The 12370-nt window shown below is 34.9% G+C and overlaps 1 long non-coding RNA gene across 1 annotated transcript; it reads left to right on the top strand.

Annotated features, from left to right (window-relative positions):
• The first annotated feature begins 9220 nt into the window (after positions 1–9220).
• LOC146740214 (uncharacterized) lies at positions 9221–10153 on the top strand. The gene is made up of 2 exons (XR_014929964.1): positions 9221–9819; positions 10044–10153. It is a non-coding gene; the product is annotated as an uncharacterized LOC146740214 (long non-coding RNA).
• Positions 10154–12370: the final 2217 nt, after the last annotated feature.

The following is a 12370-nucleotide window of genomic DNA, read 5'->3' as shown; positions in this document are numbered from 1 at the left end:
CAAGACAAAGAGACTGTCAACAAAACACCGTTTTTCTCGAGTAAAGCATCTTCAAGATTGCAAAAGAATGCTCATCTGAAAAATACAATATCACTCCTAGTCACAGTTCAGTTGAGATTGTAGTTTGATGTAAAAATAAAGCACAATTTAAAACAGTTCACGGTCTTCTCGAGGGTCTTCTCGAGCAACATCGAACGCAATAAATAATGGTGAAAAATAGTGCATTCCAATGACAAATACGTCATAGTTTTGAGACCAGCATAGGTTCTCAGAAGCTGCTCGTTCACACCTTTAACCAATAGAGCTTCCTAACCGTCCTAGTAGAGTGACTCCTAGTAGAGTGACTGTGCTTAAATTATTTTTATCAATTAGCCTTTGCTAAAATACTACCGTCATTTTCCACGTCATTAAAAAAACATGCCCCGCAGCGGAGGGATTTGAAATAAAACACGTTCAATCTCGTAATGACGCGTTCTCCGTGTCAATGTTACGATTATACTCGAAATTGACTATTTGGGGGATACAAACTGGGTCAACTTGATTCAGTCAACATGAATCTGACCCAGGCAGTATGATGATTCCAGTCCGTCACCAATTCACTTGTCTGAAAAGGCACACCCCAAGGGTGTATGACGCCTTGTCTCAATTCAGGCCGAATCAAAGACTGTGCACGCCGTCGATCTATATCTGTGATCGATGTAGACGAGAAACATTCCACCACTCTGATCGTTTTTATATCATCGGTAATTCAGTGTACCGCTCGAATGTAATGCATCAATCAATAGTTTAGTTTTGAAGGTTTATTTTACAATAACTGGAAAACCGACCGAAATCGCGAAATTTTAGGATTCAATCTTTACTCAGTCAAACATCAAAACTAAGTATTCAGTTCATTCTCTCTTCACTAATAAAATGGCAGTACTCAGCAAACTATCATTCATCGTTTTTTTAAACATCATTTCGAGTATCCACGATTTCGAAATACTAGAAGAGGCAAGAACGAACGTTACATTTGAATGGTCAAATGACAAGGGGCTGACCCCGCTCGAACGTGCAACAGAATGTATTAAATACATTGACCCATTTGAAAAACAGAGTCAACCTCAAAACATTGAGAGCCATAGCCGATGCTTCAAACAACGAGTTTCTCTTCAAATGGTTCAAAACCAAATTAAATGAAGCACTATGATTCGTCACAAATTACGCTGACATCCTTAGCAGCCTGGCAAAAGAAATCACTCAACTAACCACACCACCAGATTCAAATTTCCACGATCAACGACAAAAAAGAAACATTATAGACGATCTCCTGTTCGAGGTAACGGCCTTGGCTTGGCTACAAAGAGACAATTGTAGTTACTAGCTCGAGAAATTGACCCATATTTCTAAGACAAAATTAACCAAATTTTGAAATTATACATATTTTAATACCAAACTTGTTATTTTTACCAACAAACTACTGAATCACAGTACGTATAATAACGTATACCATTGACAAATTCAGACTCCGCTTATAAATTATACTCGATTATGTCTTTACCACTAATTTAAAATAAACAGTTATATTGGAAAGAATGAGATGAAATTTTATTATTATCATTGTAGATTCAATAAGCAAACTGGAAGCGGGTCAAGAAATCGTAAATGTTTCATATTATAGAGATGGTGCGTAGTTTGTTCTTTGACGGTAAACACGTACGCATTTTCAATGGCGAACATCGACCAGTAATAATGGCATACACTTTGTATGCTAATTCATGTTTAATAAAATGCGCTAAGTTTTGATTATTCCCAAGATGTACAGAGAGCACTCGCTTATCCATTAGACAGATTCCACTATACAATTATAATATCCTGACCGCATTGTTTAAACTCTCGTAAATCGACTGTTTGACGTGACTGGGGCACCGGTGGACGAGAAATGCGTGCGTGCACATTACATTTCGTTAACACTTTCATTCATAATAGTATCACTTGCAATATGGCGTAATATCAATCGACGATCCTCAAAATACTGTATGTATGTATGCACGTTGTAGTTCGAATGATTAGATATTTCTTTTATTTTGCCATTTTTGTCGATTCTTTCATTATGAACAGTGTTGACTTGCTCTCGAAATAAATACTTTACACCGATGTTACCGTTTGTAATGTTTATAGTGTATACGTGAAAGATATTCGCCTTTGAAATAATAATTGAAGACACAACTATATAGTCTTCAAATCAGCTGGGTGTTATTATTGAAGTAACGCACGACGCGTGATATTGTTTTAATGGGGTCTGATCGCGTTTCATAACTCCTGTATTGAATAATGCCATGAATCAAATTGTCCTAACAACATGGTAAACACGGGTCAGCAATAAGTAGCTATTTTATCGGTGAGGAAAGATCTGCTTCTTGATTGCGATTATGATTATGTCTAATATAATTTATAATAATCTATTACTCTACGTACACAACTTGAAGCGGGCTTTTCAATTCAACTCACTGCGGCCGTACACAACATGGCTAGTTCCCCCTTCGAAAGCCTGGAGTGCGTGCGTGTGCTGCGTTAGCAACACTATCTGTGACCACTGAGCTTTTCAAATATTTACAAAGCACGATGTGATAACTGAGGTGGTAAACTGACCATGATGTCAATATCCAACCATCTAATTTGCACAATAATAATTAAAATTGAAACCGTATTCATGCGTGGGATCTTGGTTGGAAATACAACGAAGTAACAAAAAACCAGCAAAGTGTAACAATAATAAAATCACAAACATGTGAATGTAAAGCAAAAAAAAAAATATTTGGTGGTTGGTTTAGGCATTTGGCATTTTAGGATTTTTTTTTTCTTATCGTGCCCTGAATCAGATGTGGACGAATGTTCCTAGCTCAATGATTGTTTTGTCATTTTAACTTTTTTAGTATACCTGTTAGGTGTTCATCATCTGTCCTAAAGTTGATTTTATTGTATTTAATATTTTAATCATGATTTTTTTTTTGTTTCTTATTGTATAGATTACAAATGAGAAGATATTGTTTTTCGTTCACTGTTTTGTCATTTTAACTTTTTTAGTATACCTGTTAGGTGTTCAACATCTGTCCTAAAGTTGATTTTATTGTATTTAATATTTTAATCATGATTTTTTTTTGTTTCTTATTGTATAGATTACAAATGAGAAGATATTGTTTTTCGTTCACAATTTTCTAGTTGTCACAAACTGAGCAAATTCAGTCTTCAGCTATAAGATTATATACAATAAAGTAACAAAAATAAGCAATGTGTAACAATAATAAAATCACAAACATTTGAATGTAAAGAAAAACAAATTATTTTGTGATTGGTTTAGACATCTGGTATTTTAGTTTTTTTTCTTGTCGTAACCTGAAACAGATGTGGACGAATTTTCCTAGCTCAATGATTATTTTGTCATTTTAACTTCTTAGTATATCTGTTAGGTGTTCATCGTCCGTCCTAAAGTTGATTTTATTGTATTTAATATTTTAATCATGATTATTTCGTTCCTCCATGTATAGATTACAATTGAGAAGTTGTTTTTCGTTCTCAATTTTCTAGTTGTCACAAACTGGGCAAATTTAGTCTTCAGCTATAATGTTATTATATCTACCCCTTTCCATTTTAAGGGTATGAGCCTTTATTCCGAGTTTCGCCTTAGCGCAGCACTATGTTTTAGATTTTTGATTGTGGTGATATATTTTTTTATATGCAAATTCTGTTTTAATTTTTCTGTAAGTTCGTAACTTGTTTTTATGATGTGTACTTTTATTTGCATCGTGTAATGTTTCTGTGCTATGAATTTCTAAAGGATTGTTCGAATTACCTGTCAATGTTTCAATGATTTTCTTTTTTGTCATCCTGAGATTTATGTGTATTCCAAAATATTTTTTTTCCATAGTCAAATTGTCTAAAATCTGATTCATGTCTTTTACAAGGATATTTTCTCAACTCTAGCAGGCTTGCCAAATTTCTTGGTTTGCTATTTACTTTGATTCATGTCTTTTACCCAGTTGTCTTTTCCCTTTTCGTCAATATGTATTCCAAGTTTGTGAGCTTCGTGAACTAGCGAGTTTGGGTTAGAATTATTTATTTTGATCCAATATTTCAATCTAGTTGCTATGGGGAGGATATTTTCCCAACTCTAGCAGGCTAGCGAAATTTCTTGCTTTGCTATTTAATTTTAGAAGGTATTTGCAGTAATATATTTTCATTTTTTTCCATTGGTCTAGACAGATTTGCCATAAGACGGGATTTTGTGTGTGGATGTTCTCCCTCGTACAAATTTCATTTTTATGAAGCGAAATTTTATGCTGATGGGGGAGAACTTGAATATACAAAAACCTACATATACCTGCATACTAAAAACACACAAATCAGGAATATTCATCGTAAAACAAGAATGGAATACATATTGACGAAAAGGGAAAAGACAACTGGGTAAAAGACATGGATCAAAGTAAATAGCAAACCAAGAAATTTGGCAAGCCTGCTAGAGTTGAGAAAATATCCTTGTAAAAGACATGAATCAGATTTTAAACAATTTGACTATGGAAAAAATAATATTTGGAATACACATAAATCTCAGGATGACAAAAAAGAAAATCATTGAAATATTGACAGGTAATTCGAACAATCCTTTAGAAATTCATAGCACAGAAACATTACACGATGCAAATAAAAGTACACATCATAAAAACAAGTTACGAACCTACAGAAAATTAAAACAGAATTTGCATATAAAAAATATCTCACCACAATCAAAAATCTAAAACATAGTGCTGCGCTAAGGCGAATCTCGGAATAAAGGCTCATACCCTTCAAATGGAAAGGGGTAGATATAATAACATTATAGCTGAAGACTAAATTTGCCCAGTTTGTGACAACTAGAAAATTGAGAACGAAAAACAACTTCTCAATTGTAATCTATACATGGAGGAACGAAATAATCATGATTAAAATATTAAATACAATAAAATCAACTTTAGGACGGACGATGAACACCTAACAGATATACTAAGAAGTTAAAATGACAAAATAATCATTGAGCTAGGAAAATTCGTCCACATCTGTTTCAGGTTACGACAAGAAAAAAAACTAAAATACCAGATGTCTAAACCAATCACAAAATAATTTGTTTTTCTTTACATTCAAATGTTTGTGATTTTATTATTGTTACACATTGCTTATTTTTGTTACTTTATTGTATATAATCTTATAGCTGAAGACTGAATTTGCTCAGTTTGTGACAACTAGAAAATTGTGAACGAAAAACAATATCTTCTCATTTGTAATCTATACAATAAGAAACAAAAAAAAATCATGATTAAAATATTAAATACAATAAAATCAACTTTAGGACAGATGTTGAACACCTAACAGGTATACTAAAAAAGTTAAAATGACAAAACAGTGAACGAAAAACAATATCTTCTCATTTGTAATCTATACAATAAGAAACAAAAAAAAAATCATGATTAAAATATTAAATACAATAAAATCAACTTTAGGACAGATGATGAACACCTAACAGGTATACTAAAAAAGTTAAAATGACAAAACAATCATTGAGCTAGGAACATTCGTCCACATCTGATTCAGGGCACGATAAGAAAAAAAAAATCCTAAAATGCCAAATGCCTAAACCAACCACCAAATATTTTTTTTTTTGCTTTACATTCACATGTTTGTGATTTTATTATTGTTACACTTTGCTGGTTTTGTGTTACTTCGTTGTATTTCCAACCAAGATCCCACGCATGAATACGGTTTCAATTTTAATTATTATTGTGCAAATTAGATGGTTGGATATTGACATCATGGTCAGTTTACCACCTCAGTTATCACATCGTGCTTTGTAAATATTTGAAAAGCTCAGTGGTCACAGATAGTGTTGCTAACGCAGCACACGCACGCACTCCAGGCTTTCGAAGGGGGAACTAGCCATGTTGTGTACGGCCGCAGTGAGTTGAATTGAAAAGCCCGCTTCAAGTTGTGTACGTAGAGTAATAGATTATTATAAATTATATTAGACATAATCATAATCGCAATCAAGAAGCAGATCTTTCCTCACCGATAAAATAGCTACTTATTGCTGACCCGTGTTTACCATGTTGTTAGGACAATTTGATTCATGGCATTATTCAATACAGGAGTTATGAAACGCGATCAGACCCCATTAAAACAATATCACGCGTCGTGCGTTACTTCAATAATAACACCCAGCTGATTTGAAGACTATATAGTTGTGTCTTCAATTATTATTTCAAAGGCGAATATCTTTCACGTATACACTATAAACATTACAAACGGTAACATCGGTGTAAAGTATTTATTTCGAGAGCAAGTCAACACTGTTCATAATGAAAGAATCGACAAAAATGGCAAAATAAAAGAAATATCTAATCATTCGAACTACAACGTGCATACATACATACAGTATTTTGAGGATCGTCGATTGATATTACGCCATATTGCAAGTGATACTATTATGAATGAAAGTGTTAACGAAATGTAATGTGCACGCACGCATTTCTCGTCCACCGGTGCCCCAGTCACGTCAAACAGTCGATTTACGAGAGTTTAAACAATGCGGTCAGGATATTATAATTGTATAGTGGAATCTGTCTAATGGATAAGCGAGTGCTCTCTGTACATCTTGGGAATAATCAAAACTTAGCGCATTTTATTAAACATGAATTAGCATACAAAGTGTATGCCATTATTACTGGTCGATGTTCGCCATTGAAAATGCGTACGTGTTTACCGTCAAAGAACAAACTACGCACCATCTCTATAATATGAAACATTTACGATATCTTGACCCGCTTCCAGTTTGCTTATTGAATCTACAATGATAATAATAAAATTTCATCTCATTCTTTCCAATATAACTGTTTATTTTAAATTAGTGGTAAAGACATAATCGAGTATAATTTATAAGCGGAGTCTGAATTTGTCAATGGTATACGTTATTATACGTACTGTGATTCAGTAGTTTGTTGGTAAAAATAACAAGTTTGGTATTAAAATATGTATAATTTCAAAATTTGGTTAATTTTGTCTTAGAAATATGGGTCAATTTCTCGAGCTAGTAACTACAATTGTCTCTTTGTAGCCAAGCCAAGGCCGTTACCTCGAACAGGAGATCGTCTATAATGTTTCTTTTTTGTCGTTGATCGTGGAAATTTGAATCTGGTGGTGTGGTTAGTTGAGTGATTTCTTTTGCCAGGCTGCTAAGGATGTCAGCGTAATTTGTGACGAATCATAGTGCTTCATTTAATTTGGTTTTGAACCATTTGAAGAGAAACTCGTTGTTTGAAGCATCGGCTATGGCTCTCAATGTTTTGAGGTTGACTCTGTTTTTCAAATGGGTCAATGTATTTAATACATTCTGTTGCACGTTCGAGCGGGGTCAGCCCCTTGTCATTTGACCATTCAAATGTAACGTTCGTTCTTGCCTCTTCTAGTATTTCGAAATCGTGGATACTCGAAATGATGTTTAAAAAAACGATGAATGATAGTTTGCTGAGTACTGCCATTTTATTAGTGAAGAGAGAATGAACTGAATACTTAGTTTTGATGTTTGACTGAGTAAAGATTGAATCCTAAAATTTCGCGATTTCGGTCGGTTTTCCAGTTATTGTAAAATAAACCTTCAAAACTAAACTATTGATTGATGCATTACATTCGAGCGGTACACTGAATTACCGATGATATAAAAACGATCAGAGTGGTGGAATGTTTCTCGTCTACATCGATCACAGATATAGATCGACGGCGTGCACAGTCTTTGATTCGGCCTGAATTGAGACAAGGCGTCATACACCCTTGGGGTGTGCCTTTTCAGACAAGTGAATTGGTGACGGACTGGAATCATCATACTGCCTGGGTCAGATTCATGTTGACTGAATCAAGTTGACCCAGTTTGTATCCCCCAAATAGTCAATTTCGAGTATAATCGTAACATTGACACGGAGAACGCGTCATTACGAGATTGAACGTGTTTTATTTCAAATCCCTCCGCTGCGGGGCATGTTTTTTTAATGACGTGGAAAATGACGGTAGTATTTTAGCAAAGGCTAATTGATAAAAATAATTTAAGCACAGTCACTCTACTAGGAGTCACTCTACTAGGACGGTTAGGAAGCTCTATTGGTTAAAGGTGTGAACGAGCAGCTTCTGAGAACCTATGCTGGTCTCAAAACTATGACGTATTTGTCATTGGAATGCACTATTTTTCACCATTATTTATTGCGTTCGATGTTGCTCGAGAAGACCCTCGAGAAGACCGTGAACTGTTTTAAATTGTGCTTTATTTTTACATCAAACTACAATCTCAACTGAACTGTGACTAGGAGTGATATTGTATTTTTCAGATGAGCATTCTTTTGCAATCTTGAAGATGCTTTACTCGAGAAAAACGGTGTTTTGTTGACAGTCTCTTTGTCTTGATCTCTAACAGTCTTTCGGTCCGTAAAATAAACCCCTCACTCAGTTTAGAAACAATTTTATCGCTAAAAACATTGATGTCTGCAAACCTTTACAATATTCCTTTGTCCATTCTCGTATTTTTTGTGTGTTTTTAGAGTAACTTTATGGCGAAGTTTTGCATGTTTTCGTCTATGGAGGTGGTCGCCGTGTTGCTTTATTGCATAGTTTTCATAGGAGGTAATTGGACAAAAGAGATTTTTGATTGTCGTGCTTTCATATCCCTCCATTCGCTTTATTTGACGACTGATACAAATCCCGTTCAACATGTTTTGATTCAGTCGAGAGAGGGGCGACTTTTGGGGGAAATTCACTAATATAGTATTCTATTAACTATTTATAATTTCAGAATGCCATACAAGACAGCAAGATTTTCTCGCGAAAAACGTGTATATACAAAGCATGTTCATTTCCGCATTTGAGACTGCTCTTCGTTGAAAGGTCAAAGTGCCATGTATTGCAGTGCTTTGTGGGGGGAAATGACGCAACTCTCGCACTGTCTCATGATTTATCGCGTGTTTTCCGTCGCCTGTTTAATGCTAATGACTTCTTAACTCGTTAACACCTCTCTTGTTTCAATGTTTATGGAGACAAGGGTGGGTACAATAGAATGACGCGGCGCTTCCTAACCGTCCTAGTAGAGTGACTGTGGTTTAAGTCAGTGAATTGACTGATAGTGCCGGGGTCAACAGAATGTCGAGTCATGTTATCAGTATCCCATACACGCAGGTCGAAATTCACGCTTTCAACTTGAAACTCGATATCCCTCAGGCTGTTTGTGAGTGTTCATGTTTTAGATAACATAAATATACCAACATCTGTTGTTTATCATCTACGTGGGAGGTCTATTTCACGTTGGGAACACTTAGGACTAGACACGCCTTACATTTAATCTTGTGATTGAGTTCAGACTGGCATTCACAAGTGTGCTTCGGAATGATACACATCGCTTATATCAAACACCGTTGATATTCGCGAGTGGAACGCGTTGGGCCACTTTCTGTCTGAAATACCCTTACCACGAAGACTATTATGACTCGTACGGTAGTCATGTCATGGAATTTATAAGATTTCACGTACGTGGATCTACAATCATCAAATACTTTCAAGCCATGTGTTGCCAATACGTCCTGTATGACTCGTAGTGTCCATGAGATGAACTTTTCACGGAAGGTCAAACTTGGTCTACCGCCTTTGAATCTTTGGCAAGAAGCGAGGACATATTTTCTTCGTCGAGGGAAAAACGAAAATCGCTACGTTACACCGTAAACTCATTCCGTGTGATGATTATGTATGTCAAAAGTTATTCTGTGAAACGATCAGGTAATTATACATTTTAACTCATAGTAGCGTAGTCCGCCATTTTTTTGAAAAACAAACTGTACGTCGATCAACCGATTTTGCATACTTTGCATTTTAGCGGATTGATGACCGCAGTTTTACGGGATAATTCATACTATTAAATTTTCAACACATAACTTATACTTTCTTTATATAACTATCGGTTTTTAATATTATCCTCTCTCTCTCTCTTTCTTGTACGACAGATGAGCGATTCTGATTATAGTGATGGAATAAAAAAAAAAGTGTACAGACTGCTTGACTCATTGAAAGGAAGTAAGAAATGTAAAAATAAACAACATATGTATATATAGAATGAATTATTTTTTATTGATCAATGTTTACTATTATTGGCTTTTCTCGTTTCTGTGTTTTAATCGAATCGTTTATGTACTCGTATTTTTTGTGGCATTAAAAATAAATTTAACCACGCCGCACATTTACATGTATCTACGTATTTTTCGAGGTGTTAACAAAGAAATATTTAATCACGCTAAACATTTATACACTACGCAACTATTTTCCTTACTCACATCGTATGTTTTTTTGTGACGTTAAAAAATACTCAACCATGTCATAAATATATACTCCATGTCAATATTTCATTCTTGTTTACTTCTTTTGTGCAATAAACTCCATTAGTTTTCAAAATGACGTGTATTTATTAACGTGTGTGTGTGTGTGTGTGTGTGTGTGTGTGTATGTGTGAGCGCCCTCTACGATATAATCTGAAAATCTTTCGTCCACGCCTGTCCAATTAAAAAAATAATTAAAAATAATTAAAAAAAATTGATGGTAGTTTATGCAAATGTATTCACGATGACCTCGACACGACCTCGTATTCACATCTATTTTATGTATGCAAATGTATGCACAATTTCCCTTACGGCATTGGTCCTCATTTATGCTAAAATCTTTCGTCCACGCCTGTCCAATTAAAAAAAAAATTAAAAATAATTAAAAAAAAAAAAAAAAAAAAAAAATAATTAAAAAAATTGATAGTAATTTATGCAAATGTCACGATGACCTCGACACGACCTCGTATTCACATCTATTTTATGTATGCAAATGTATTCACAATATCCCATTGTGACGTCATCTTCATTCAAATGATCCCTTTACGGCATTGGTCCTCATTTATGCTAATTTATGCACGAATTCCCATTGTGACGTCATTATTTATGCTAAAGATGGACTATAGGTACGACCATGAGGGCGCTGTTCGTATGATGTCATCGCATCCGATTATGAACAGCGCCCTCATGGTCGTACCTATAGTCCATGTTAAACTACTGACTTAATACATAATACAGCGGGCGCCAAAATAAACTGATCATAACATCCACTTCCTAACGATTTACTTTGAAATATTGTAATATTAATTGCACAACAAACCTATTTACTGAATTGTTATAAATATATATAATTCACAATCACTGAATGCAATGCGCAATGGCGTTACACTGTATATAACATTATTTCAAAGACATTCAATTGACTTCTCTTTTCTGTTTCTTTATTGTAAAATTTCTTAATTATATTGATAACAAATAGGAAGTGGGTTTCTTGTGCAGATATTATCCCTTGGAACGTTCTTAATGGTGGTTATTTTACTTTTGCGCTTTATATTCAAACAGCATGCGTCAATGGGACAAGGGTACTAGGTGTTAACGACCATACACAGTGGCCACTTTGTTGTTTTTTTACTCTTTTGTTTTACCTGCCACGTAATCCATGTATTATGTTTAGGACAAAAATCCAATTTATGACTGTAAATATTGCTGAATACCATGCGACTTTGACATGCGTATTAAAACTAAAACTGTTGACTAGCTCTGTTGACCGATATTTCTGAATACTGTCATGGGGGAAATATCGTCGTGTCTCTATCACGTCTGCCTGAGGTACAGGATCGGGAAAGTCAAACTTTACAGTCAGATAGACACTCACAACGAAATACGTTTCAACTCTCGTCTTTAGTCGGTCAGTCGAGTACTCTATAAGACACAACGCCCTTGGGAAAAGTCCCCAAGACTTCGTTACCGTCTTGTCGAGCACCTTAACCAGACAGACTAAAACTTAGTTTATTACTCATCAAAACTTAACCAATTACAAAGAAGTATAAAGACTACAAGGCGTAACTTCAGCCAATCACTCGAAGTACTTAACACGTCATATCTTATAGATTAATCGTCCGCTATATTAATAAACTACAAATACCAAACTGTCAGAAATAGTTCCAGTCAATGATTTCAGTTCTAACGAAGGCGCCGCGTGAGTCTAAATAATGGCAGATTATGGGAAAGTGATGAATGACATGACACAGCCATCCACTAGAACCCAACTATCAAGTCGTATCAGTGACCCATCTTCTTAGATACGGAAATAAACCATGACAATACCATGAGACTTTGACATACATATTAAAACTAAAACTGTGGACTAGCTCTGTTGGCCGATATTTCTGAATCACGTTGCAGATGATGCTTTCTTAATGATTTTGTGGGCGATGTTTCAATGTAAAAGAAAAGGA

The sequence above is a fragment of the Saccoglossus kowalevskii genome, chromosome 7 (genome assembly GCF_978046115.1).
Source record: "Saccoglossus kowalevskii chromosome 7, keSacKowa6.1, whole genome shotgun sequence".
Lineage (NCBI taxonomy): Eukaryota > Metazoa > Hemichordata > Enteropneusta > Harrimaniidae > Saccoglossus > Saccoglossus kowalevskii.
Note: the sequence above shows the minus strand (reverse complement) of the source record. Positions and strands in the feature narration are given on the sequence as shown.